We start from the raw sequence: 24,714 nt of genomic DNA, 5'->3' as shown, positions 1-24,714 counted from the left end.
ACCTCTCAAGGATAAATACAAACGTCTCTATATCGATCCGCGAGACTCTACTAAACCTGCTCATGACTCGTGGGACCTATGTAACCTATCTCTGATACCAACTTGTCACGACCCTAAACCCATAGCTGGTCGTGATGGAGCCTCTCGTGAAGACAGGGCCAGCCGACACACTCCCAATTCATTTTAAGCAATTAAAATACTACACATTAAGTCCTTAACATAATAATAACCCCAAAGTAAAGGTGAATAAGACAATCTGCGGAATAAACATAGCCCGACATCGGGGTGTCACCAGTCATGAGCATCTACCATCCGAATAAAGACATGAAAAAAAAGGTCTACATAGACTATTACAGAACTAAAATAGAGTAAATAAGATCGAGGGAGAAGAACTGGGCTGCGAACGCCGGGAAGCTACCTAGTGAATCTCCGAATCCGCCTTAGCTGGAAGAAGTCAACACTCGCTAGCGGGACCCGAAGTGCCTAAATCTGCACACAGGGTGCAGGGAGTAAAGTGAGTACTCCAACTCAGTGAGTAATAATAATAAATGAAGATTGAGCGATAAGAAATCACGTAAAAGCACATCAACATGCTATAAATAAGCAGTATAATATCAGTAAAAGCAATGAAGCAGTGAAAACATATAAAGACACCTTAGTTCAGAAGAAGCTTCTTTAAAACATCTTTTTAACAGTTAAAAAATTAAATGAAAAGCGGCTAGAATAGATGAACACATAAAAATCTACCTCTCGGGCACAATGTCAACAGAATCAGCCCCTAGGGCAATATCATGGAACAACACCAGCCGCTCTGGCTACATCTCATATCACAATGGTTACCCATGTTCATTGGGGTTGTACAGACTCCGGGAGGAGCCCCTTACAGCCCAAGCGCAATATCAAGCCATCTCGTGGCATAATCAATAGGCTCTCGGCCTCATATCAAGCCACCTAGTGGCGTATAATTCAGGCCCTCGGCCTCATAATCATCAATCAGTATATCACTGCTGCGGCGTGCAGCCCGACCCAAAAGTATCCTCACAACACAAGCCCTCGGCCTTACTCAGTTAGAATCTCATAAGCCACTCGGGCAACAGTAAAACATGATGCTCAGCCCAAATTATCATTTAAAATATCATTTAATGTGTTAAAATAGAGTAAACATGGCTGAGTTATGAAAACAATAGAATATAGCATGACTAAGTACACGTATAAACTCAAACCAGTGAGGAATAATAGTAAAAATCTCGTAAGGGTCCAAATAGTTGGCACGAGGCCCAAATACGACATTCAGCCCAAAACATGATGATAACAAACAGTTTTCAATAAAATACGTAGTAAAACAGTCATTTGGGATGGATTAAGTCACAATCCCCAATGGTGCACGACCCCACGCTCGTCACCTAGCGTGTGCGTCACCTCAATATAGCACAACGATGTGAATCCGGGGTTTCATACCATCATTTAAAATCATTACTCACCTCAATCCGGTCCAAACTCTAGCCCACGATGCCTTTTCCCCTTGAATCGACCTCAACTCACATCGAATCTATCCAAAATGAGAATCACGACATCAAAAAATGCTAAGAGAACGAAGCCCAAGCGAAAATAATCAATTTACGTCATAAATCCCGAAATTAACCAGAACCCGACCCCCCGGCCCACATTTCAGAATTCGATTAAATTCACATCAATAGTTTCCTTATCTCCTCATGAGTTCATACATATCAAAAGTCCTAAAATCCGACCACAAATGGCCCCTCAAATTCTCAAGTAAAGGTCTCCAATGCCATGCCCTAGTTTCCCAACTTTTAACCTTTTATTTCCATAATTACAGCTGCCGTGAAATAATACCATAGGATCGATTGTTAGACTCAAAAATCTTACCTCCAGACGATATCCATTGATTTCCTGTTCAAAATCTCCCAAAAAGCTCCAAAACCGACTTGAAATGGTGAAGAACAACTCAAAATTGCGAAGGAATGCTTTTATACCTTTTGGCTAGGGATTTCGCACCTGCGGCCAAAATCCCACTCCTGCGGTACCACTTTTGCGGTCAATGAACCGCTTCTACGGTTTTCACTTCAGCCCCTCAGCTTTTGCATCTGCAATACACAACCCGTACTTGCGCCATCGCAGGTGCGGTTCCTTAACCGCTTTTGTGATTCCTGCCTTCCTAGGCTCTTTCCGCTTTTGCGACTCCAAACTCGCTTGTGTGAGGCCGCACCTGCGGTACCCTAGCCGCAGGTGCGGTTATGACAGCAGACTACAACTTCAGCTGCCACTTCCAATTTCCATTCTTTCCGTCAACTACCCGAAATCACCCAGAGGCCCCCAGACCTCAACCAAAAGCACAAAAAAGTCACATACCACCATCCAAACTTATACCAATCTTCAAAACACCTCAAACAACATCGAATCAACCAAAATACATTGAATTCAGGCCTAAGTTTCAAAAATCTTCTGAATTATGCTTCTGATCAAAATGTCTACCAAACCACGTCCGAATGACCTAAAATTTTGCACACATATCCCAAATGACACAACAAACCTACTGCAACTCCTGGATTTCTATTGTGACCCCTATATCAAAATCTCAGATATTAACTAGAAAACGCCAAAATTCCAATTTCCCCAATTCAATCCTAAAGCTACTCCGGACTTCTAAAACACATTCTGATCATGCTCCTAAGTCTCAAATCACCTCCCGAAACTATCCGCACCATCGGAACTCACATCCGAGCCCTCTAATACATAGGTCAACATCTGGTTGACTTTTTTAACTTAAGCTCCCTCAAAAGAGACTAAGTGACTCAAACCTTACCAAAACCTTTCCGAAGCCAAACCAACCAACCCGATCACACATAGAACCGATAAACAAAGCAATAAGAAGCAGAAATGGAAGAAACATAGCGGTAACTCATGAGACAACTGGTCAAGTCGTCATAGTACAGAAGTGTAGTAGGAGTACATAAACAATATGTACCCAGTAAGTATCCAGTCTAACCTCGAAGAAGTAGTGACGAGGGGTCAATTTAACACTTACTAGGGGCAATAATAATACGATATAATGTTATTCTAAACATTGATGTCATGGATAAATAATAGTTAATAACAGGAAGTGATGGTTCTTTCATAAATATTATTTCTATTTTCCGACATTCCAATTAACAATCTATATTTCAAGGCATTTTAAGCAGTTCAAATCACAGAAGGTACTAAGGAAACAACATGCGCAAATAATGTCGAGGTCGTACGGCCCGATCCAACAAAATAATAAAGTGTGCACTGTCGGAGGGTCGAACGGCGCAAACCATAGATGCATATATTACCCCGCTCGCGAATCATACATGTGACGCAGTAAAATACAAATAAACACATCAAACAGTCAATCAAGAATTCATCAGGAAGTCAATTACCCAAGGTAATGTTAATTTCTCTTTAACGGTCAAAAAGTGATGTTTTAACCTTTTTAGAAATTCATTTACCAAGTTCGATATGATTTACGCAATTCAAATTGACAACCAAGTTGCAAGTACGGAATGTAAAGCATGCTTTCGGGTCCTAGACTACCCGGACTTAAGCATAATAGTAGCTACGCACGGATTCTCGTCACCTCGTGCATACGTAGCCCCCACAAATAGAATCACATAACCAATTAATTCACCTATGGGGACAATTCCCTCTTACAAGGTTAAAAAAGAGACTTACCTTGCCCCGAAGCTTACTTCCAAATTCAAGAATGCGCTCAAATACTCAAATCGGAGTCGAACGATCCAAAACTATTCAAATAGGGTAAAAACTAGTCAATACATACTCGAGAGTTCATAGTCTAACTATTATACTAATTTCCCAACCCTAAATGCAAGGTTACTAAAATTCACCCCCGGGCCCACGTGCCCGGATTCTGGAAATTTTTGAAGAAAGTTGTTACCAAAACTTAAGAATCAAGAATATATGATTTCTTCTACATGCCATAACAAATTTCGTGGGTAAATCTTGTTTTTATCAAAATCCTAGGTTTTACTCTAAACCCATGATTTTTACTAATTTACATGTTATAATCTACCCATAAACTATGTATTAAACTCACATTAGGTAAGAATAACTTACCTCACAATGCTAGGCTGAAATATGCCCTTTGGAAGCTCCCAAATCGCCCAAGAAATGAAAGAAATGTGTCAAAAATGACACTTTCCCGTATTAAATGAAGGCACTGCCTTCAGCGATTTTCGCACCTTCGTTTAGGGGACCATATCTATGGTCTCGCTTCTGCTAGGGAACGTTTACTTCTGTGGAATTTCTACTGGACCGGTTGCGCCGCATCTGAGAGAAGCTAACGGCTTCTGCGATTTTGCTTCTGCGAAAAGGAGACCGCTTCTGCGGTTTCTGGGCTGGGCACCCATGGCCTCATCTGCGATGGCATAGCCACTTCTGCGGGCTCGCACCTGTGGTTGGCCAATCGCAGGTGCAGTTTAGACAGATGCCTGGAGCTTCAGCTCCTTCTCCTATTTTCAAACTAAGCTCAAGTCTCATACGATAGATGCTCGGGGCCCCGCCCGAACATACCGACAAGTTTGGAATGATAAAACTGACTCACTCGAACGCTTGGAACGTCAGAAACAACGCTAAATCTAAGAATCACACCCTAAAACAAATTGAATCTAACTTATGAACTTCAAGTTCTTTAGTCTACTTCCAATGTGATGAAACAGACTTATACTACTCGGATTGACACCAAATTTTGTGTGCGAGTCTTAAATGATATATTATGGAACTACTCCCAGTCTCGAAATTCCATTCGAACCTCGATATCACAAAAACCCGCTCCAAATCAAATTTAAAGAACTTTAAAATCCTTAAGGAATCAACCTTCACTATTATGCACCAAAACAGTCCCCAGGCCATCCAAAACCCAATCCGGACATACACCCAAGTCCAAAATCATCATACAAACCTGTTGGAACCTTCAAATACTGATTTCGAGGTCGTTTATTCAAAATGTTGATCGAAGTCAAACTTGGCCTTTTAAGCCAACCTTAAGGAACCAAGTGTTACGATTTCAACCCAAACTCTTCCAAATCCCGAACCAACCATCCCCGCAAGTCATAAATCAGCAAAAGCAAGCACGGAAGTCTTATTTAGGGGAACGACATTCTAAAAAGCTAAACGACCAATCGGGTCATTACATTCTCCACCTCTTAAACAAACGTTCGTCCTCGAACGAGTTTAGATTCATTCCTAAAGTGCTAAATAGTTGTGAATATCTCCTCTGCATGTCTTCCTCAGACTCCAAGGTCACCTCCTTGTATGGTTGGCCCGTCCACTAGACCTTTACCGTAGAAATCCTCTTGGATCTCAACTGGCGATCATGTCTATCAACAATGACAACTAGCTCCTCCTTATAACCCAAGCTCTTATCTAGCTAAATAGTGCTGAAGTCTAACACATGAGACAAGTCGGCATGGTACCTCCTGAGCATGGACACGTGAAAAACCGGATGAACTCAGGATAGGTTGGGGGGTAAAGCAAGCTCATAGGCAACCTCCCCAACTCGCCTCAACACCTCAAATGGGCCTATAAACCTAAGGCTCAACTTTCCCTTCTTTTTGAATCTCATAAAACCCATCATTGGCAAGACTTTCAAGATAACCTTCTCGGCGACCATGAATGATACATCCCACACCTTCTGATCCGCATAACACTTCTATCTGGACTGTGCTGTGCAAAGTCTTTCCTAAATCAACTTTACCTTTTCCATGGAATCTTTCACCAAATTAGTACCGTACAACTTAGCCTCGCCAGGCTCAAACCACCGACATGAGAACGGCATCGCCGACCATATTAAGCCTCAAATAGATCCATCTCAATGTTGGACTGATAACTCTTATTGTAAGAAAACTCGGCCAAAGGCAAGAACTAATCCCACTGTCCTCCAAAGTCAATCACATATGCTCTAAGCATGTCCTCCGGAATCTGAACTATCCACTCCGACTGCCCGTCGGTCTGCGGGTGAAATGCTATGCTGAGCTCTACACGGGTCCCAAACTCACTCTATACGGCTCTCCTAAAATGGTAAGTGAACTGAGGGCCTCTATCTGATATGATGGAAACAGGCATACCATGCAACCAAACTATGTCCCTAATGTAGATCTGATCCAACCTCTCTAAAGTGTAAGTGGTCACAACCGGAATGAAGTGTGTCGACTTGGTTAATCTGCCGATAATGACCGAAACTGCATTAAACTTCCACAATTTCCACGGAAACCCAACTATGAAATCCATATTAATACTCTCCCACTTCTACTCAGGTATAGGTGTCTGCTGAAGTAGGCCACCTAGCATATGGTACTCACACTTAACCTGCTAGCAATTCAAGCACCTAGCTATATACTCAACTATGTCTTTCTTCATCCGCCACCACCAATAATGTTGCCTCAGGTCACGATACATCTTTGTAGCACCTGGATGAATAGAATACCGCGAACTGTGTACCTCATCTAGAATCTTCTCTCTCAAGCCATCGACATTAGGAACACATAGGTGAACCTGGAGTCGCAAACACCATCCTCGCTAATAGAAACCTCTTTGGCACTACCCTATAGCACCATCTCTCTAAGAACTACCAAATGCAGATCATCAAACCGTCGAGCCTTGATCTGTCCCAATAATGAAGACTGAGCAATAACACACGTAAGAACTCAGTTGGGCTCTAAAATATCCAACCTCACAAGTCTGTTAGCCAAGGACTGAACGTCCAATGCTAGTGGCCTCTCTTCCGCTAAAATGTATGCCAAGCTACCCATACCCTCTGCCTTCCTTCTTAAGGCATCCGCGATCGCATTTGCCTTGCCCGGATGATAAAGAATGGTGATGCCATAATCCTTCAGTAACTCAAGCCACCTGCACTGCCTTAAATTGAGATCCCTCTACTTGAACAAATTTTGTAAGATGCAATGATCAGTGTAAACCTCATATGACACCTTATACAGATAATGCCTCCATATCTTAAAAGCATGAACAATCACTGTTAACTCTAGGTCATGCATAAGGTAATTTTTCTCATGAATCTTCAGATGACGTGAAGCATATGAAATAACTCGCCCCTCCTATATTAATACACATCCCAAGTCAATGCATAAAGCATCGCAATATACCGTATACTCCCTAAACTGGAAGGCAACACTAGAACCGGTGTTGTAGTCAAAGCTACCTTGAGCTTCTGAAAGCTCGCCTCACAATCATCGGACCAACAGAAAGGAGCACCCTTCAGAGTCAATCTAGTCAAAGGTAATGCAATGGAATAAATGCCCTGCACAAATCGGCGGGAATAACCTGCTAACCCTAGGAAACTCCTGATCTTAGTCACTGAAGTAGGACGAGTCCAACTCTGAACTGCCTAAATCTTCTTGGGATCCACTTTAATACCCTCTCCTAATACAACATGCCCCAAGAATGCCACAGACTCTAGCCAAAACTCATACTTGGAGAACTTGGCATATAGCTTCTGTTATTGTAGTGTCTGAAGAACTACTCTCAAATGATGCTCTTGCTCTCCCAGGTTACGTGAGTAAATCAAGATGTCATCAATGAAGATAATAACAAAGGAATCAATATAAGGCCTGGACACCCTGTTCATCAAGTCCATAAATGTCGCTGGGGTACTAGTCAAGCCGAAAGACATCACCAAAAACTCATAATGGAGATATCTAGTATGAAAAGCAGTCTTCGGGACATTTGAGTCTCAAATCTTCAGTGATAACCTGATCTCAAATCGATCTTAGAGAACAACCTAGCACCTTACAACTAGTCGAACAAATCATCAATCCGCGGCAATGGGTACTTGTTCTTGATGGTAACCTAGTTCAATTGGCGGTAATCAATACACATCTGCAAGGTCCCATCCTTCTTCTTTACAAACAACAGTGGTGCACCCCCAAGGTGACATACTCGGTCTCCCAAACCCCTTTTCTAACAACTCCTCAAGATGTTCCTTCAACTCCTACTACTATCTCGGGGCCATACGGTATTGTGGGAAAGATATAGGTGGGGTACCTGGAGCCAAATCAATACAAATATCAATATCACAATCTGATGGCATGCCTGGAAGGTCAGAAGGGAACACATCGGCGAACTCTCAAACTACAAGGACCGAATCAATCGTTGGAGACTCTGCGGTAGTATCCCGAACATAAGCTAGATAAGTCAAACAACCCTTCTCAACCATATGTCGAGCCTTCAGAAAAGAAATAACCCTACTAGATATACTAACTAAGGAACCCTTCCACTCCAACCTTGGCAACTCTGGCATTGCTAAAGTAATAGACTTGGCATGGCAATCTAGGACGGCATGATATGGGGATAACCAGTCCATGCCTAGGATGACCTTAAAGTCGGTCATATCAAGCAACAGGAGATTTGCTCTAGTCTCAAAAATACAAAAAGTGACCATACAAGACCGATAGATCTGATCCACAACCACAGAATCGCCCACAGGAGTGCACAAATAAATAGGAGTACACAAGGACTAACGAGGAATATCCAGAAAATAAGCAAACAGAGATGATGCATATGAATAGGTAAACCCTGGATAAAATAGCATTGAAGCATCACTACCGCAGGCAGAAATAATACCTGTGATAATGGCATCTGAGGGCAATGCATCTGATCTGGCCGAAAAAGCATAGAATATGGTTGGAGCGCCAGCTGGTTGGCCTCCAACTAACTGAACAGTAGTTGGTTGACCTTCCCCTACTGGCCTCCACCTCTAGGACAGCCCCTACCAGTTTGTCCTCCGCCTCTGGGCAGCCGGGCAGCGGGTGCTGAACTCATAGGCTGTTGACCCTGCTACACTACCTTACCCTGAAGCCTGGGGCAGGTCCTCTTTATGTGACTTGGATCTCCACACTCGTAGAAACCTCTCGGCGCCATAGACTGCTACCCTGAAGTCTGGCCTTAATGGCCTGAATACCCACTAGAGGAACCCTGAATAGCTGGTGGACGGTATGAACTCTCTAGTATAGCACTAGAGTAGGAGCTGGAAGAACCTTGGGGACCTGAATACCCACTGGAATATCTTGGATGGCTGGCGGGCGGTAAGAACTCTCTGGCATGGCGCTGAAATAGGGGCGTGCTGGAGAACCTCGAGGAGGTGGTGGTGCTGAATATGGGGGCATGCTGGGATGACCCCTCCCAAAATGACCTCTGCCCCTAGCCGGGGTACCTCTAAACTCTCTAGGGAATCGAGCCCTCTTGTCCTGCTGCATTTATTCTCTACCTCTCAGACGGCATCCCTCAATCCTCCGAGCAATCTCCACTACCAGCTGATAAGGGGTCCCCATCTCAACCTCTTGGGCCATGTTGGCCCTAATAACAGAATGTAACCCTACAACAACCTCTGCACCCTCTCTACATCAGTAGGAAGTATCATCAATGCATGGTGGGACAACTTAGAAAACCTTGTTGTATAGTCGGTCACTGACATCTGAACTTGCTCGAGCTGCTCAAAATAATACCGCAACTCTTCCCTCTCAGAGGGTGGAATATACCTATCCAGGAAAGCTATGTGAACTGACTCCAAGTAATGGGAGAAGAACCCGCTGGCCTGCTAAAAACATAAGACTTCCACCATCTACTGGCCCTGACCTCCAGCTGGAAAGTAGTGAAATCAACCCCATGAGACTCCAATAGCCTCATGTTGTGTTGTCTGTCCCTGCACCTATCAATGAAATCTTGGGCATCCTCATGACGCTCGCCTCCGAAGATAGGAGGGTGTGGCCTAGTCCATCTGTCCAATAACTTCTGCGGATCGCCGTCCGCAGCCGGTATAGGTTTAGGGTACTACTACGGCACCTGGCTGAGCCCCATTCGTAGGTCATGGAATCCATGAACCACAACATATGGCCCATGACCTCCTGGAAGCCCGGTGCTATCATAAAATCTGTCGGGGCTGGCTTTGCTACGGTCGCCTCACCCTGATCCTTAATAATGGGATCCCCTGATGGATTCGCCAATGGTGCAACTAGGGTAGCTCTGGGATGCCCCCGTCCCCTACCTCGGGCTGGTTCCCTCCCCCGGCCTCTGCCTCGACCTCTAGCAACGGGGGGAGCAGCGCCTCTAAGGTCCAGAACGTCTGTCGTGCGCGTCCTCACCATCGATGAGAGAATAGAATAAGGAACTTTAGTATACCATCAACTATATGATATAAAATGAATAAAGAGTAGTTTTCTAACACCCTATAGCCTCTCGAAGATAAGCACAGACGTCTCCGTACCGATCCGCTAGACTCTATCAGGTTTGCCCATGACTTGTGAGACCTACGTAAACTTAATGCTCTGATACCATGTTGTCATGATCCAATTTCCATTATAGATCATGATGGCGTCCAACACCGTTGTTAGACAAGCCAACCCTAATCCACTAGTGAGTTCTCATTCTTTTAATTTATCATTCTCGGCATTTACTAAACTTAAATTCAAAACAATCGATATTTAATAAATTATAAGGTGACTGAGTCGGGAAGAGACTAAAAAGGGATCATAGTAATATGAATACAACCCAAAATAATAGTATATTAATGTGTGTTCCAGGAACTAGTGTCACAAGTACTAGGGCAGCTAGTAGAATGTACAAAAATACAATTAATCCTACCACCTAAAATAGACTAGACAGTAAATGACACATAAAAAGGAGAGACTCGGCATGCTGCTGAACGGCTCATAAGGGTCAGCTCATTGTGAAATCGCAATCGGGTATCAGGAACGCGCACGGGTCGATAGCCAGATGCACCTGCCTCAAATTCTATACATTTAAGTACAGAAGCGTAGTATGAGTCCATAAACAATATATACCTAGTAAGTATCCAGTCTAACCTCGAAGAAGTGGTGACAAGGGGTCAACTTGACACTTACTAGGGGCAATAATAATATGATTTAAATATTACGCTAAACATGGATGTCATGGATAAATAATAGTTAATAACAGGAAGTGATGGTTCTTTCATATATAGTATTTCAGTTTTCTGACATTCCAATTAACAATCTATATTTCAAGGCATTTTAAGCAGTTCAAATCACAGAAGGTACTAAGCAAACAGTATGTGCAAATAATGTGGAGGTCATACGGCCCGATCCAATAATATAATAAAGTGTGCCTTGCCGGAGGTTCGAATGACGTGAACAATAGATGTATCTAATACCCCGCTCGCGAATCATACACGCGACGCGGTAAAATACAAATAAACACATCAAACAGTCAATCAAGAATTCATCAGGAAGGCAACTACCCAAGGTAATGTTAGTTTCTCTTTAACAGTCAAGAAAGTGATGTTTTAACCTTTTTTGAAATTCATTTACCAAGTTCGATAAGATTTACGCAATTCAAATTGAAAACCAAGTCGTAAGTACGGCAAGTAAAGCATGTTTTTGAGTCCTAGACTACCCAGACTTAAGCATAATAGTAGCTACGCACGGACTCTCGTCACCTCATGCATACGTAGCCCCCACAAATAGAAGCACATAAACAATTAATTTACCTATGGGGACAATTCCCTCTTACAAGATTAGAACAGAGACTTACCCTACCCCGAAGCTTACTTCCAAATTCAAGAATGCACTCAAACACGCAAATCAGAGTCGAACGATCTATAACTATTCAAATGGGGTAAAAAATAGTCACTACATACTCGAGAGTTCATATTCTAACTACTAAATAAATTTTTCAACCCTAAATACAAGGTTCCTAAAATTCACCCCCGGGCCCACGTGCCCGGATTTTGAAAATTTTTGAAGAATGTGGTTACCCATAACCTAAGGATCAAGAATATATGATTTCTTCTACATTCCATAACAAATTTTGTGCTTAAATCTTATTTTTATCAAAACCCTAGGTTTTACTCTAAACCCATGATTTCCACTAATTTACATGTTATAATCTACCCATAAACTATGTATTAAACTCACATTAGGTAGGAATAACTTACCTCACAATGCTAGGGTGAAATCGCCCCTTTGGAAGCTCCCAAATCGCCCAAGAAATGAATGAAATGTGTCAAAAATGACACTTTCCCGTATTAAATAAAGGCACTGCCTTCAATGATTTCAGCACCTGTGGTTAGGGGACCGCATCTACGGTCTGGCTTCTGCGAGGGAACATCCGCTTCTACGGAATTCCAACTAGGCCGGTTGGGCCGCATCTGTGAGAAGCAAACTGTTTCTGCGATTCCGCTTCTGCGGAAAGGAGGCCGCTTCTATGGTTTCTGGGCTAGCCACCCATGGCCGCATCTACGATGGGTTAGCCGCTTCTACGGGCTCGCACCTGAGGCTGTCCAACCACAGGTGCGGTTATGACAGATGCCTGGAGCTTCAGCTCCTTCTCCTATTTTCCAACTAAGCTCGAGCCTCGTTCGATTGACGCTTGGGACCCCGGGGCCCCGCTCGAACATACCAACAAGTTTGGTATGATAAAACGTACTTTCTCGAAGCCTCAGAATGCCCGAAACAACGCTAACTGTAATAATCACACCCTAAAACCAATTGAATCAAAATTATGAACTTCAAGTTCTTCAATCTACTTCCTGTGACAAAACACACTTATACTACTCGGATTGATACCAAATTATTCGTGCGAGTCTTAAATGATATTATGGAACTATTTCCAATCTTGAAATTCTATTCGGACCTCGATATCACAAAAACCCGCTCCAAACCAAATTTAAAGAACTTCAAAATCCTTATGGAATCAATTCACTATTAGGCATGTTGATACCCAATTTTTCCTCACATATTTTTAATACATATATATATACTTTCAAAATAGTACATATACAGTTATAAGCATGCATAAGCATTTTTTATAATTTTTCTATAGTTTTAAAGGCTCCAAATTAATTTATTTCTCCTCTTTTATTATATAAATATCCAATAATTATCTTTCGTGATGATTTAGCCGTTTAAATTCATTCTTTATGCCAACATAGTGTTTAAATATTTTTTTTGCATTTTTGTAATTATATTTATATTTTTTTAAGCTAAATTGCACATCTTTGCAATAATAGCCCTTGCTAATGTATAATTACATTATTTATGCATAAAATAATTTTTTATATTTTAAAATGTTAAATAACTATTTTAAATTATTTTAGTACACAAATATATTTTTTGGTATTCATTTATTATTTTATAAATTATTTAGTTATTAAAATTAGCTATTTAAAATCTGGCCCTATTTTTATTCAAATTTGACCCAATAGCCAGCCCAATTTTTAACCTAACCTACCCCAGACCCAATACCCATCTGCCTAACCCAATACCCGGCCATATCCTGGCTGTTGATCATTTTGATCAACGGCCCAGACTAACACTTTCCTAAATTAAACTATACGACCCCCCCCCCCCCCAACCCTCTCATTTCTCACCAATTGCCGCCTTGAAATCCTTTTCCTCTCTCAACTGCTCTCAAACCTAACCCTAATCGGACCTCGCCGTCTCTCATCCATGGCTATCTATGGTGGTTTCTCACCACCCCCCAGGCATCTAATGGCCTCTCTTGTACTGGTATCACCATCTCCAGGGTCCTCAAGGGACCAGGGTTAGTTTGCTTGCATTTATAGCCATTTCTGCCTGTTTCAGGCTGTCTCGGTTTGATTCCGAGTAAGATCTTCCTATATCTATGGGTTTCTAGGCTTGCTTCTTCATCTCTATGATTGTTCTTCTCGAAACCCTAATTTCTTCTTGACTTCTTAGATCTATACAGATCTGAGATGTTTGGACCTATTTCATATGATTTTTTACGAAAAACCTTCTGATTTTTACAAGGATCTTCTAATTTTCGAATGGTTTTCCATTTTCCTAAACTAGGGTTTCCCGAAAATTTCTTTTCCAAAAATGTTTGATAGTTTTAAGTGTTTGATCTTCTGCTTCTTATGTGTCTTGACTGATTTCGTAAGGTTTGCTCTAACTTTAACTCATTTATACTAAAAGCCCTAATTTTTTCGACATTCTTTGTTTGGTTTCTGAGTACTTGTGTACTAACTTTGTTCTTGCCTTGGTTCTTGTGATTTTTCTTTAGCCATTTAGATGTCTCGTGATTTTCTTATCCTAATATGTCTCTACTGAGTTTCGTAGTTCAGCTTTCCTACTGACTCTATATGTTTATGTTCATTCTGACTATTCATGTTAAGACTATATTTTTCTCCTTAAATTAGTGTCGTTTTCTTGATTTACCAATTTTTTCGTTATTCATTTCTTGCCTTATTTTGTTTGCGAGACTTGCTGACTCTTTATGTGATTTTCTCTTTGATTGAACCATTGACTATTCTGAAGTTTTTATTTCCTGGTTTGATTTGAACTCTTTTCCTTAACAAAACTTTTGATTCTTATTTCTCTACTCGGTTTGATTGAACTCTTTGCCTTAATTAGCTTTTCCCTTGCCTTATTTGTTATTTGTTGATTCTTATTGATTGTTTCCTTAATTGAAACTTCTGTTCATTTACCCCTAATTACCTACTCTATACCCAAACCTTACTTGATTCTTTTCCTTAAATATCTATCATGCTTTTATCAATGATTTGATTATCCCTTGATTAAGGGGAAGACTACTGATTTTACGTATGTGACTGATTTTGTGAATTTCCCTAATTACTACATAATTGATCCCTTGCTTTATTTTGTTTAACTCTTGATTACTATATAAACTCCCTCTTATTTTAACTACTGGACACGAACAATAGTTCAAAAACTATTACTTTACACTCTAAAAGGTTCTCTCTCTCTGCTCTCTCTCTCTGCTCTCTTTGTTACTTGTGATCCATGTTATTCTAGCCGGCTGCAAGCCAAAGCTGGGAATTGCACAATACCTTGCTCACATCTTGTGTTTTCTTTCTTTAACTAGGTATGCTTCTGATTAATTTTTAAGAATCAAAACATATGTGTTTACTTACTACTTTAGTTAATGTGGCATGATGTCCATTCTTGCTTCTGTTTACTGCTCACCTAGTTCAAATATATGATCAGCATGTTTCCACTATGCTTGCTTGCTTGCTGTCTTGTTTGATAGATTTACATATGTAACTAGGACTGCTTGACTAACTACTATTTTTTCTAAACTCTGCTTTTATGTAACTAGCATGCCTACACTTGTTAACACTTGCCTAGTATGTCCATTTAAATCCTTGTTTGTTCTACCTTATTCCTGCTAAGTTACTCTCTCCAGAAGTGGCTTCAACATGTTTCTACTGTGATCCTTTGCTGCATGACCCGGTTCTATCTAACCTACTAGTTCTATAAAACCCCCTTCAAACTCTATGTATCCTGTTGTTTGTATGCTCCATTAAGGTGCACTCTCTATGTTCCCAATCCCTCTTCCCTTGTGTGAAAGTTGTTTGTCAAAGTGCTTCCTAAAGTTTGCTTGTTCTATGACTTGTGTTCTAATTGCAAACGGTTTCTTACACTTTCCTCAAACTATTTTATCACTAATGGTTTTTCAGAAGTTCTTTTCAGTCCTAAGACATTTCTTTTAAACTCTTTCAAACCATCATGCACTTTCACTTACTCCTAGAATACTAAGTCTTGCCCCTCTAGTATGTGTACTGCTTATAGACCCTTGAGATCTCTTTAAACTCTGGCATATCAGGCTGGCACTTCCACACTGCACAATAATCAGTTGTTATTTGAGAAAGGTCTAGGTGTGAGCACTACTCGGGATCCTTGAGGTCCTTAGGGAACTCTGACACACCTAGACACGAAATTGGCTATGGAACTTTGGCATTTGAGACTGCTGGAGGCTTGGAAATCATTTTGGGCCTACTTCAGGCTCCCTATAGCTTAATTTTTATTCTGTTTATGTAATTCATTCAATTCTTGGTATGTAATAATTAATTGTAAACAAACAGTGGGGTGATTAGTGAAAAAGGGAGGGTAGTTATATATTGCAGGTAAAATTGGGTAGATACCACACCTATAGGGTCTTTATTGATTCAAATGTGTTTATTAAATAACATGCCTATAGGATCTGCTTTGGTTTAAAATAAGTTTGTTTGTTTTACTACCACACAATTAGAAGTCATGCCTATAGGATCTAAATCGACTTTTAATAACTAGATGACATGCCTATAGGAGTTAAAATCAGCTTTAATAGAAATCATGCCTATAGGGGTTTCACTTTGATCAAATAAATTCTGCTTGCTTCATATTATGTTTAATTAGAAATTATGCCTATATGACTAACACCAGTTTAGTAAGAAAAAATAGGTTCAATTCATGTTTGTTTATTCTGAATTGGTTTGATCAACTAATTTGCCCACTTCTTTAATAAGTTTCAATGTTACCTTAGATAATATCGCTAGAAAGCATGCCTATAGGATCCAAACTGTCGTCTAAAATTGTTGTTGTTAGTTACATTCTTAATAGATATTATGCTCATAGTACATCACTGTTACACGTCTAGGCAAACCTATAGGGCAATTAAAATTCTACAAACTATAAAACTGCGCCTTGTTATTTGAGACTGCTCACATTCAACAGGTTTAAAAGAATCAATAGGCAAGTAGGATTCAGTTCTTTGACACTTTGGTCCTAATTCAATACTGTATGCTCTCCGCTCACCTAGATATCATGTTCTAAGGTTTTTCTCTAAAATACTTGAAACTATTGTTTGAGACGTGCACCTACTTGTTATGTCTGTGGAGGTAAATGTGAGCCTTTAATTGTTCCCCTTATTCAGTGTCAGCTGCTAGCCTTGCAAAGCCAAAGTCGGACATCTTAGCTCGAAGGTTTTCAGTGAGCAGAATATTAGAAGATTTGATATCTCGATGGATAATAGGGTGATCTGCATCCAAAACGATCTTTCTTATATGATATACTGGAAGACTAGAAAATTCTAGATAAATAGCTGAAATGCAAATATAAAAAGAAAGGGCAAAAGGTTTTAATCACATAGTGCCTCCACGCGAACTCTTGAAATTGATTATTTCTACTCTTCTTGATTCAAATGGCCATCGAAGAATGAGAAAAGCCGACAAATCAGTAGAGGAAAGCAAATGATTTCTTGTGGAAAATTATACCCGCTAATAAATTACACAAATCATGCCAAAGAACCTTAATAAATTGTTGGAAATTTTTTCTTAAGTCCACAAGTCATCTACATTAGTTTGTTTTGTATTTTCTGCTTTAACTCAATGGGTCATACAGGTTGCCTACTAAGTTTAGTTCAGCTCAAACTCATTTCCAATGGCAGAAATCATGCCTGAGAATCTCTATTAACCGCTGTGATTTTAATTCCACGACTCATCTGCCGCACTTCACTAATCCTTACAGTTCCAAGGTATATATTTTCTACTTTGATTCAATAAACCTCACAGTTGTTGGCTAATTTTTACACTGCTCACTACTCATATGCTACAACTCAATCATCAAGACAATCTTTTCTTGGACGCTAACATAAACAACTCATCTATGATAGTTGTAAAACACTATCTGATTTGTTCCAATGGCCCTTAGCAGAAGCTAGTCCCCGATTTAAGTTAGCGGGCTGTCAGGTATAATCACACCAAATAATCTCTCTGAATATGCAAGTATAAATTTATGAAGATAGTAGCCGATGCAGTGCCACCAGCTTGGGCTCAATTTTCGGAGATATTTTTTTCTGAAAGAGTTTGTTCCCAGACTCTCCGGGATGCATGCCGCACAGAGTTTGAACGATTCCGTCAAGGCACCATGACGGTGTCAGAATATGCTATCAAGTTCAGGAGTTAGCCTGTCATGCACCTATCTTGGTTCATACGGTTAGAGAGCGAGTCCGCAGATTCGAGTCCGAAGAAAATATTTACCATTTGCCAGCTTCTGATCTCAGTTTTACACTTCTTCATAAGGAGTTAAATTTAACCAGTAAATTTGATTACAAGTTAAATTAAATTTGCCCTCTTGATAGATATCCGTTTTGAGTTTTGCTCTACATGATTCATCTTTACATTGATTTAATAAGGCTAAATTACTAGATAGCTCCTCAAACTTGACATGAACTGTCAGATAGACACTTCCACTTTCGTAGTGACTACTTAGTATTACACTATATGTGTGTTTTTGTGTGATTCCCTGATAAAGTAACAAAGGAGAAGCGCGACTCGAAGTGAGTATAATCAAGGCCCAGGAGCCCCTCGTATCGAAACGCAGCAGGAACGAACAAATATCCATCCCCCGTTCTTATCCCTGTCAACATCAAAAATAAAACCAAATAACAACAACAAACCAAGAATAATTCTATAAGTGGAGTTTGGGAGGGTATTATGTACACAGATCTTACTCCTACCTTGAAGGTAAAGAGGTTATTTCTGATATTCTTCCCCCTCCCCCACCTGAAAATTTGAGAAATATACAAAACAAATCCTCCATCCCTACTCCCAGAGATTATTGGTAATAACTTTCTGATCCATTACTTGTTCAAATCTACTTCTTATAATAGGAATATACATAAATACTCTCCCCAAACCTTTGACCAAAGTTTTAACTATACACTTTTTTTACGAAAGTCTTATTACCCTCTTGAACTATTTTAAAATAGAATAAATACACCATTAGGTGCTGAGGTAGAACAGTGGGTGTGCTCACTCTCTTCGAGGCATTTGAAAAGCAAAACATGAGTAAAATCTGATTAATATTTCCACGTGTCATATTTTAATTGGACAAATATTTATATTTAATTAACATATAACTTAAACTGATATTTTTTTAGTGTTTTTTCTCTTTTTGGATAGAGTCAAATTTTCTTTTCTTGTTTTCTTTCTTTGTTTGAAATACAAACAAATCCTCTGGTGAACGCTTACCGACAATCAGCAGAAATACTCTCAACACAAACATCATTTAGAACCTCCATAAAATCCCTCTCCTCTCCATGCTTCCAACACCTCCTTCACAATCTACTATGGCCAATTCATCACAAAAACCCACTGAAGCATCTTAATATTTGACCTTATTTTTACTGCTTTTGATCGGATGCAAACGATAGGTGGTTGATTTTGAAGAAAAGAGTTTCCATTGGTCGATTCACGCGGCGGCTGGCCTTCCTCTTTCTCCACCGCCGAATTTGCCGCTTCATAATTAGTGCTCTGGAGATTTAGACGATGCAAATCACCCGTAAAGAAAAAAGAGATAATAAAATAAAACAAGAAAAAATAAAGAAGAAGAGAATATGGAAAACTAACGACTCCAATAACGAAATAAAGAAAGGAAGGAGAAAAAGAAGAAAAAATGAAAAAGAATAAAACAATGAAAAGAGTAAGAAAAATAAAGATTGAAATTCTTATTTGGCATGCGCGTGTTTTTCATTAATTTGATACAAACCTGGTTATGATCTTTTGAAAAGAAATTTATTCCATTTTACAGTAGTTGGGGGAGGTGGGGATTGGGGGTATAAAACCCCAAAAAGAAAAGGTGTGTAATTGGAACTTCGGTCATAGGTTAGGGGGTACTTATGCATTTTCCCTCTTATAATCTAAGCATGACAATTGGACGCAACGAATATTTATAAAGACCATAAAGCATGGACTCATAATTTTGTCAAGGCATTTAGGAAGGAATATTTGAATAGAGATATCTACTTGCACGATCCATTGCATTAGCATTGGCTGCTATAAGCTTGAAACTATAAACAAGTCAAAATTACTGGACTTAGCACGGCTTTGATAGAGAATATTTTCACTCATCCTCCCAAATATTTTATGTGACAAGCAGCGGTGATGCCATAAATTTTAACAAGGGAAATTTGAAAAAGGCAAAAATTACTACATCATGATTTGAACTTGCGGCCTAGAGAAATTGTACCCTTGTGGTTGAAGCCATGACAATTTAGTATCAGAAGAAAAAGGGTGGAAATGATATTTCTTTGGGATGAAATTTTCGAAGCATGTACTCAAATATAGTCACTAAGAAAGATACCAAAAAATTGTTGAGTTTCTTTTCTCATGCAGACAGCTTATTACTCAAATTGGTAATCTAATGTTGGCTTATCTAGCAAGCAGACATTAGGCGTTATCACGGTCCTGGGGTTGGGAATTCGGGTTGTGACAAACTCCATATTGATTTTTTGTATTATTTTGAAGCCTCCACAACTAAATATTCATTGTCAATATTATTCGAAATTAAGATTTTATTTTTTTGATTTGACTAAATTTTTAAATTTATAATTCATATTCGTTTTCAATTATTAACTTTAGACAATAAGAAGTTGATTAAAACTAATTTGTAAGATGAAGCTCGATTTTTACTTGTGTATGATGTTTATAATACCAAATCTGGTTCGAAGTAATTTGAAACATGAAGATCAATATTTTATTGATGAACAAATATAGAAGCAATATAAAATCTGGAGTATTAATGTGGAAAGAGTACTTACAAAATGTTGATATAATTTGAAATCTAAAGAATATTAAGGAAGATAAGGAGTAAATCATGTTATTTTTGATGAAGCAGCTAGAGAATTTTGATGAAGATGAAGGAGTAGTGTCGAAACAATAGTAGAAATGAAGAAAAAGAAGAAGAAAAGCTGACCTTAAATGAGATATAATGGCGGATGAGTGAGCCCTATCGAGAGAAGCTTCTGAAACTTTTCTTTAATTGAAACGAACTGAGTAATAGAAAATTACAAAAGAAAAGTTTACTTAGCTGTAAAAACATCTCACCTATTTATACACACGTGTACAGTTGTGTACAGCTGTACTAACCACTAACTAATTCATATACTACAACTACTTGTACAAACAAATAAATATATACCTATGTATATACTCTCTATACCCCCTCCCCCCCTCAAGTTGGAAGGGAGGGACTCACAACCAACTTGCTAAGTAAATTGTAAATGTTTTATCCCTGTAAGAGGCTTGGTGAATATATCTACCAGCTGCCCATGTGTGGAAATGTGATGTAATGATATCATCCCTTCTTGCAACATGTTCCTCACGAAATAGCAGTCTACTTCTATGTGTTTTGTACGTTCATAGAACACGAGATTCTTGACTATGTGGAGAGCTGTATGGATATCAAAACACACTAGGATAGGTAGAGCTAAGGGAACAGTCTGTTCTTCAAGCAATCTAACTAACTATATTAATTCATCCACAACTTGTCTTGTTGATCTGTATTCTGTTTCCACTGAGGACAATGAAATGGTAATTTGCTTCATGGATTTCCAACTTATAGGGCTGTCACCAAGAAACACAATATATTCACTGACTGATTTCCTTGATTTAACATAGGTTGGATATAAGCCCGGAGATCGAACAGATTCTTCCCCTTTGAGAGGGATTCTCGTGCGAACCAATGGAAGAAGAACTCGGTTACTCATCTTGGATCAGATTGGATTAATAGCTTTGTGCTAATCTACGAATGAGCCTTCTATTTGATTTATACGTCAAGACAACTCAATTTGTTCGGTTAACTATTCGGGGCTCAATTCCGATCTTAACTGGTCTCAGACAACCCTCTATTCAAGTACCCTTTCTTCTACTCGAGCCTCGGCAGAGCAATTTTTATCTCATTCATAACCTAACTCTAGGACTGCTACGGGCACTGATCCTTCTATTCAAAGTTTTCTTTCTCCTCTTGAATGTAGTTTGTCCTATAGCTCGCTAAAGTGAAGGTTATTCAATAGTGTAAACAACTCACTGTGCTGCCCAGTCTAAGTCACAAAAGGCTCTAACCCCAGAATCTTTGCTATTTGACAGGAAGATGCCTAAACTTGGATCACATTTAAGGTACCTTAGTACATGGTATGCAAGCTTCAAGTGTGGCTCCCTGGGACTCTGCATGTATTGACTCAAATATTGCACATTATAATATATGTCAAATCTTATGTTGGTTAGGAAATTCAGCTTTCCTACTAGTCTTCTATAGTGAGAAGGGTATGGCAGTAGGGGTCCCTCATCTGGACTTAGCTTAGCAGAAGAATCAAGTGATGAAGCCATGGCAGAATATTTGGTGCAATCAAACTCTGTCAAAAGATCCATGGTAAATTTCCTTTGGATATTAGTATCCCATCATCCTTGTACAAATTAGATGACCTCCGGGTCGAAACTCCGAAATCATAAAGCCTTCAGGTAAGCCAATGCAGAAATTGCTAAGCATCTCCAACATCGAAGGTACCTCGAGTACTCGGGACTGACGTCAAAAGCTCGAATGAGAAATGCACGGCCCCAAGGGTCGGAACACCATGCTCGTAAGCCCTCAATAAGGAAACTCTGAGCTCACAAGTGATGGTCCCCAAGCCTAAGCAAACTCGATGACTCGAAGAGTGTCACCAATTGTCATTCGTTAAAAAATCTAGGACCGTAAGACCAAAAGTAGGCAGACTCGGTCTCAAATGAAAACTCACATCGAGTATCAACGACTACACCTGTAAGACCTCAACAAGCATGAAAAAAAATTGTAAGACCTCAACGGCATGAAAAAACTGTAAAATCTCAACGGCATGACAAAACTGTAAGACCTCAATAGCATGACAAAACTGTAAGACCTCAATGGCATGACAACACTGTAAGACCTCAACAGCATGACAAAACTGTAAGACCTCAACGACATGAAATAACTGTAAGACCTCAACATGCATGACAAAACTGTAAGACCTAAACAGGCATGAAATTTTTGTAAGACCTTACTACAGGCATAAAACTCGATCCCGAAGTTTAGGTTATATGTCGCATTTGTAAGACTCCCAAAAGGGCATACCCTCGATGTTGACACCTAAACTACCACATTCAGGATCAAGAATGGCTCCGGCCAAACACAAATGACTACGGTCAATACGGTTGCACCAGCCAAATTAATGCGACTCGGGGACGCCCGACTGTCGCGATAAAATCACAGGCCATTACTTCGAATCTACTTCGAAAAGAACCAGTTAAAATAGGCTACCCTTGGTAGGCAAACGAGCTTCGACCATGTCAGCTCCAAATCACAAGGCTTCGAGCTACTCAGCCTACAAGCTAAACCTTCCAAGGTGCTCGAACATCGCCGCTAACGACTTGAAATCGAGGTTCTTCCCGAACCGATGATGGGTCAGGCAAAATTATTTCAAAAAAGTCCTTAACGAGAGGAAAACAAAACCTACATATGCCTAAGGGCAAAAGTGTAAGAACCATTGTCGCTTGGTAAGATGACATCTTTTCAGTTGTTAAAATTAGTTATGCGGGTTAAGTAGTTCCTTCCAGGGTTCGATTTCCTTATGTATCACATTCGAGTTGGTAGCCTGTTGCCACATTGTGGCATCATATGAGACCTTTGGTAGTGTTTGAGATGGCTTATTACCTGAGCGTCTTGTACCTGGTAAGATGATATTATTGGATTTGGGATGAGTGTCATCGGATGTATATAAGGCATATTAAAGAGAAAATATCATTATTTGTGACTCGGCAATTGGTTCTGAACTTCTACACATCTTTTCCGTCGTGGTAGTATAGTAGGAGTTGGAACATGACTTATATGTGTCATGAGGTGTATTGTGGGCATCGGATTCGCGAAATTATGGCTATTGTGGTCAGAGGATGTTATTATGGTCATGTGAATTATGAGGTGCATGGTGTGAATTTAGAACAGGTATACAATCATGTTTTGGTGCAGTTTGTAGTGACTGATACAATGTTCGTATGTTGAGAGCAGGCCGATGGAGAATTCCGGATGATGGAATTTGACTCTAAGGCTTATTTGACTAAATAAAAGGGAAGATCTTTGGACTAGCTTAAGCTAATGTGCCCAACCGGGTTGTGGTAGCATGGGTAGGTGCACGAGGTGTTGATCAATGATTTTGAAAAATTCCAGAGCGGTCCTTAGCAAGTTCGAGGACGAACGTATGTTTAAGTGGGAGAGTATGTAACGACCCGACCGGTCATGTTGAGCACTAGCGCATCGTTCAGTAGTTTGAGGCCTTGTATAGCACCACCTTATATATTATGACTAGTATGTATGGTCGAAATTGAATTTCGTCAAGTTCGAAGTTGATTTGGAAAGAAAACTCTAATTTCGGAAGCATTAAATTAGAGGAATTGGCTAAGGTTTAATATTTGAGTAAACAACCTCGAAATCGAGATTTGAAGGTTCCAATAGGTTCACATGATGATTCTGGACTTGGGCGTATGTCCGGATCGGGTTTTGGATGACCAGAGAGCATTTCGGCACCTATTGTGGAAGGTTGGTACTTTGGAAGAATTTTATGAATTTGGGTTGAAGTACATTTCAATGTTATCGATGTTCGTTTGGGATTTTGAGCCTGGGAATAGCTCTGTATGGTAATTTCATGTCTTAGGAGCGCGTCCGAATGTGGATTTGGAGGTGCGTAGATCATTTTGGGATCATTTAGCGAAAGTTTTAAATTTTGAGGTTTTTGGAAGATTGAGCGGAAGTGGACTTTTTGATATCGGGGTGAGATTCTGATTCTAAAATTTGTAGTAGGTCTATAATGTCAAATACGACTTTGTGTATAAAATTTGAGGTGAATCGGATATGATTTGATATGTTTCGGCATCAAATGTAGAAGTTTGAAGTTCTAAAGTTCATTAAGCTTGAAATGGGGTGCAATTCATGATTTAAATGTTGTTTGATGTGATTTGATGCATCAAGCGAGTTGATTTCATGTTTTGGGATAGGTTGGCATTATTGGACGGGGTCTCGGGGGGCTTCGGGGTGTGTTTCGGGGTGGTTTCAGACCAGTTGGACTGCTTTGAAGCGGTTGTGC

Source organism: Nicotiana tabacum, chromosome 1, assembly GCF_000715075.1.
Source record: "Nicotiana tabacum cultivar K326 chromosome 1, ASM71507v2, whole genome shotgun sequence".
NCBI lineage: Eukaryota > Viridiplantae > Streptophyta > Magnoliopsida > Solanales > Solanaceae > Nicotiana > Nicotiana tabacum.
Note: the sequence above shows the minus strand (reverse complement) of the source record.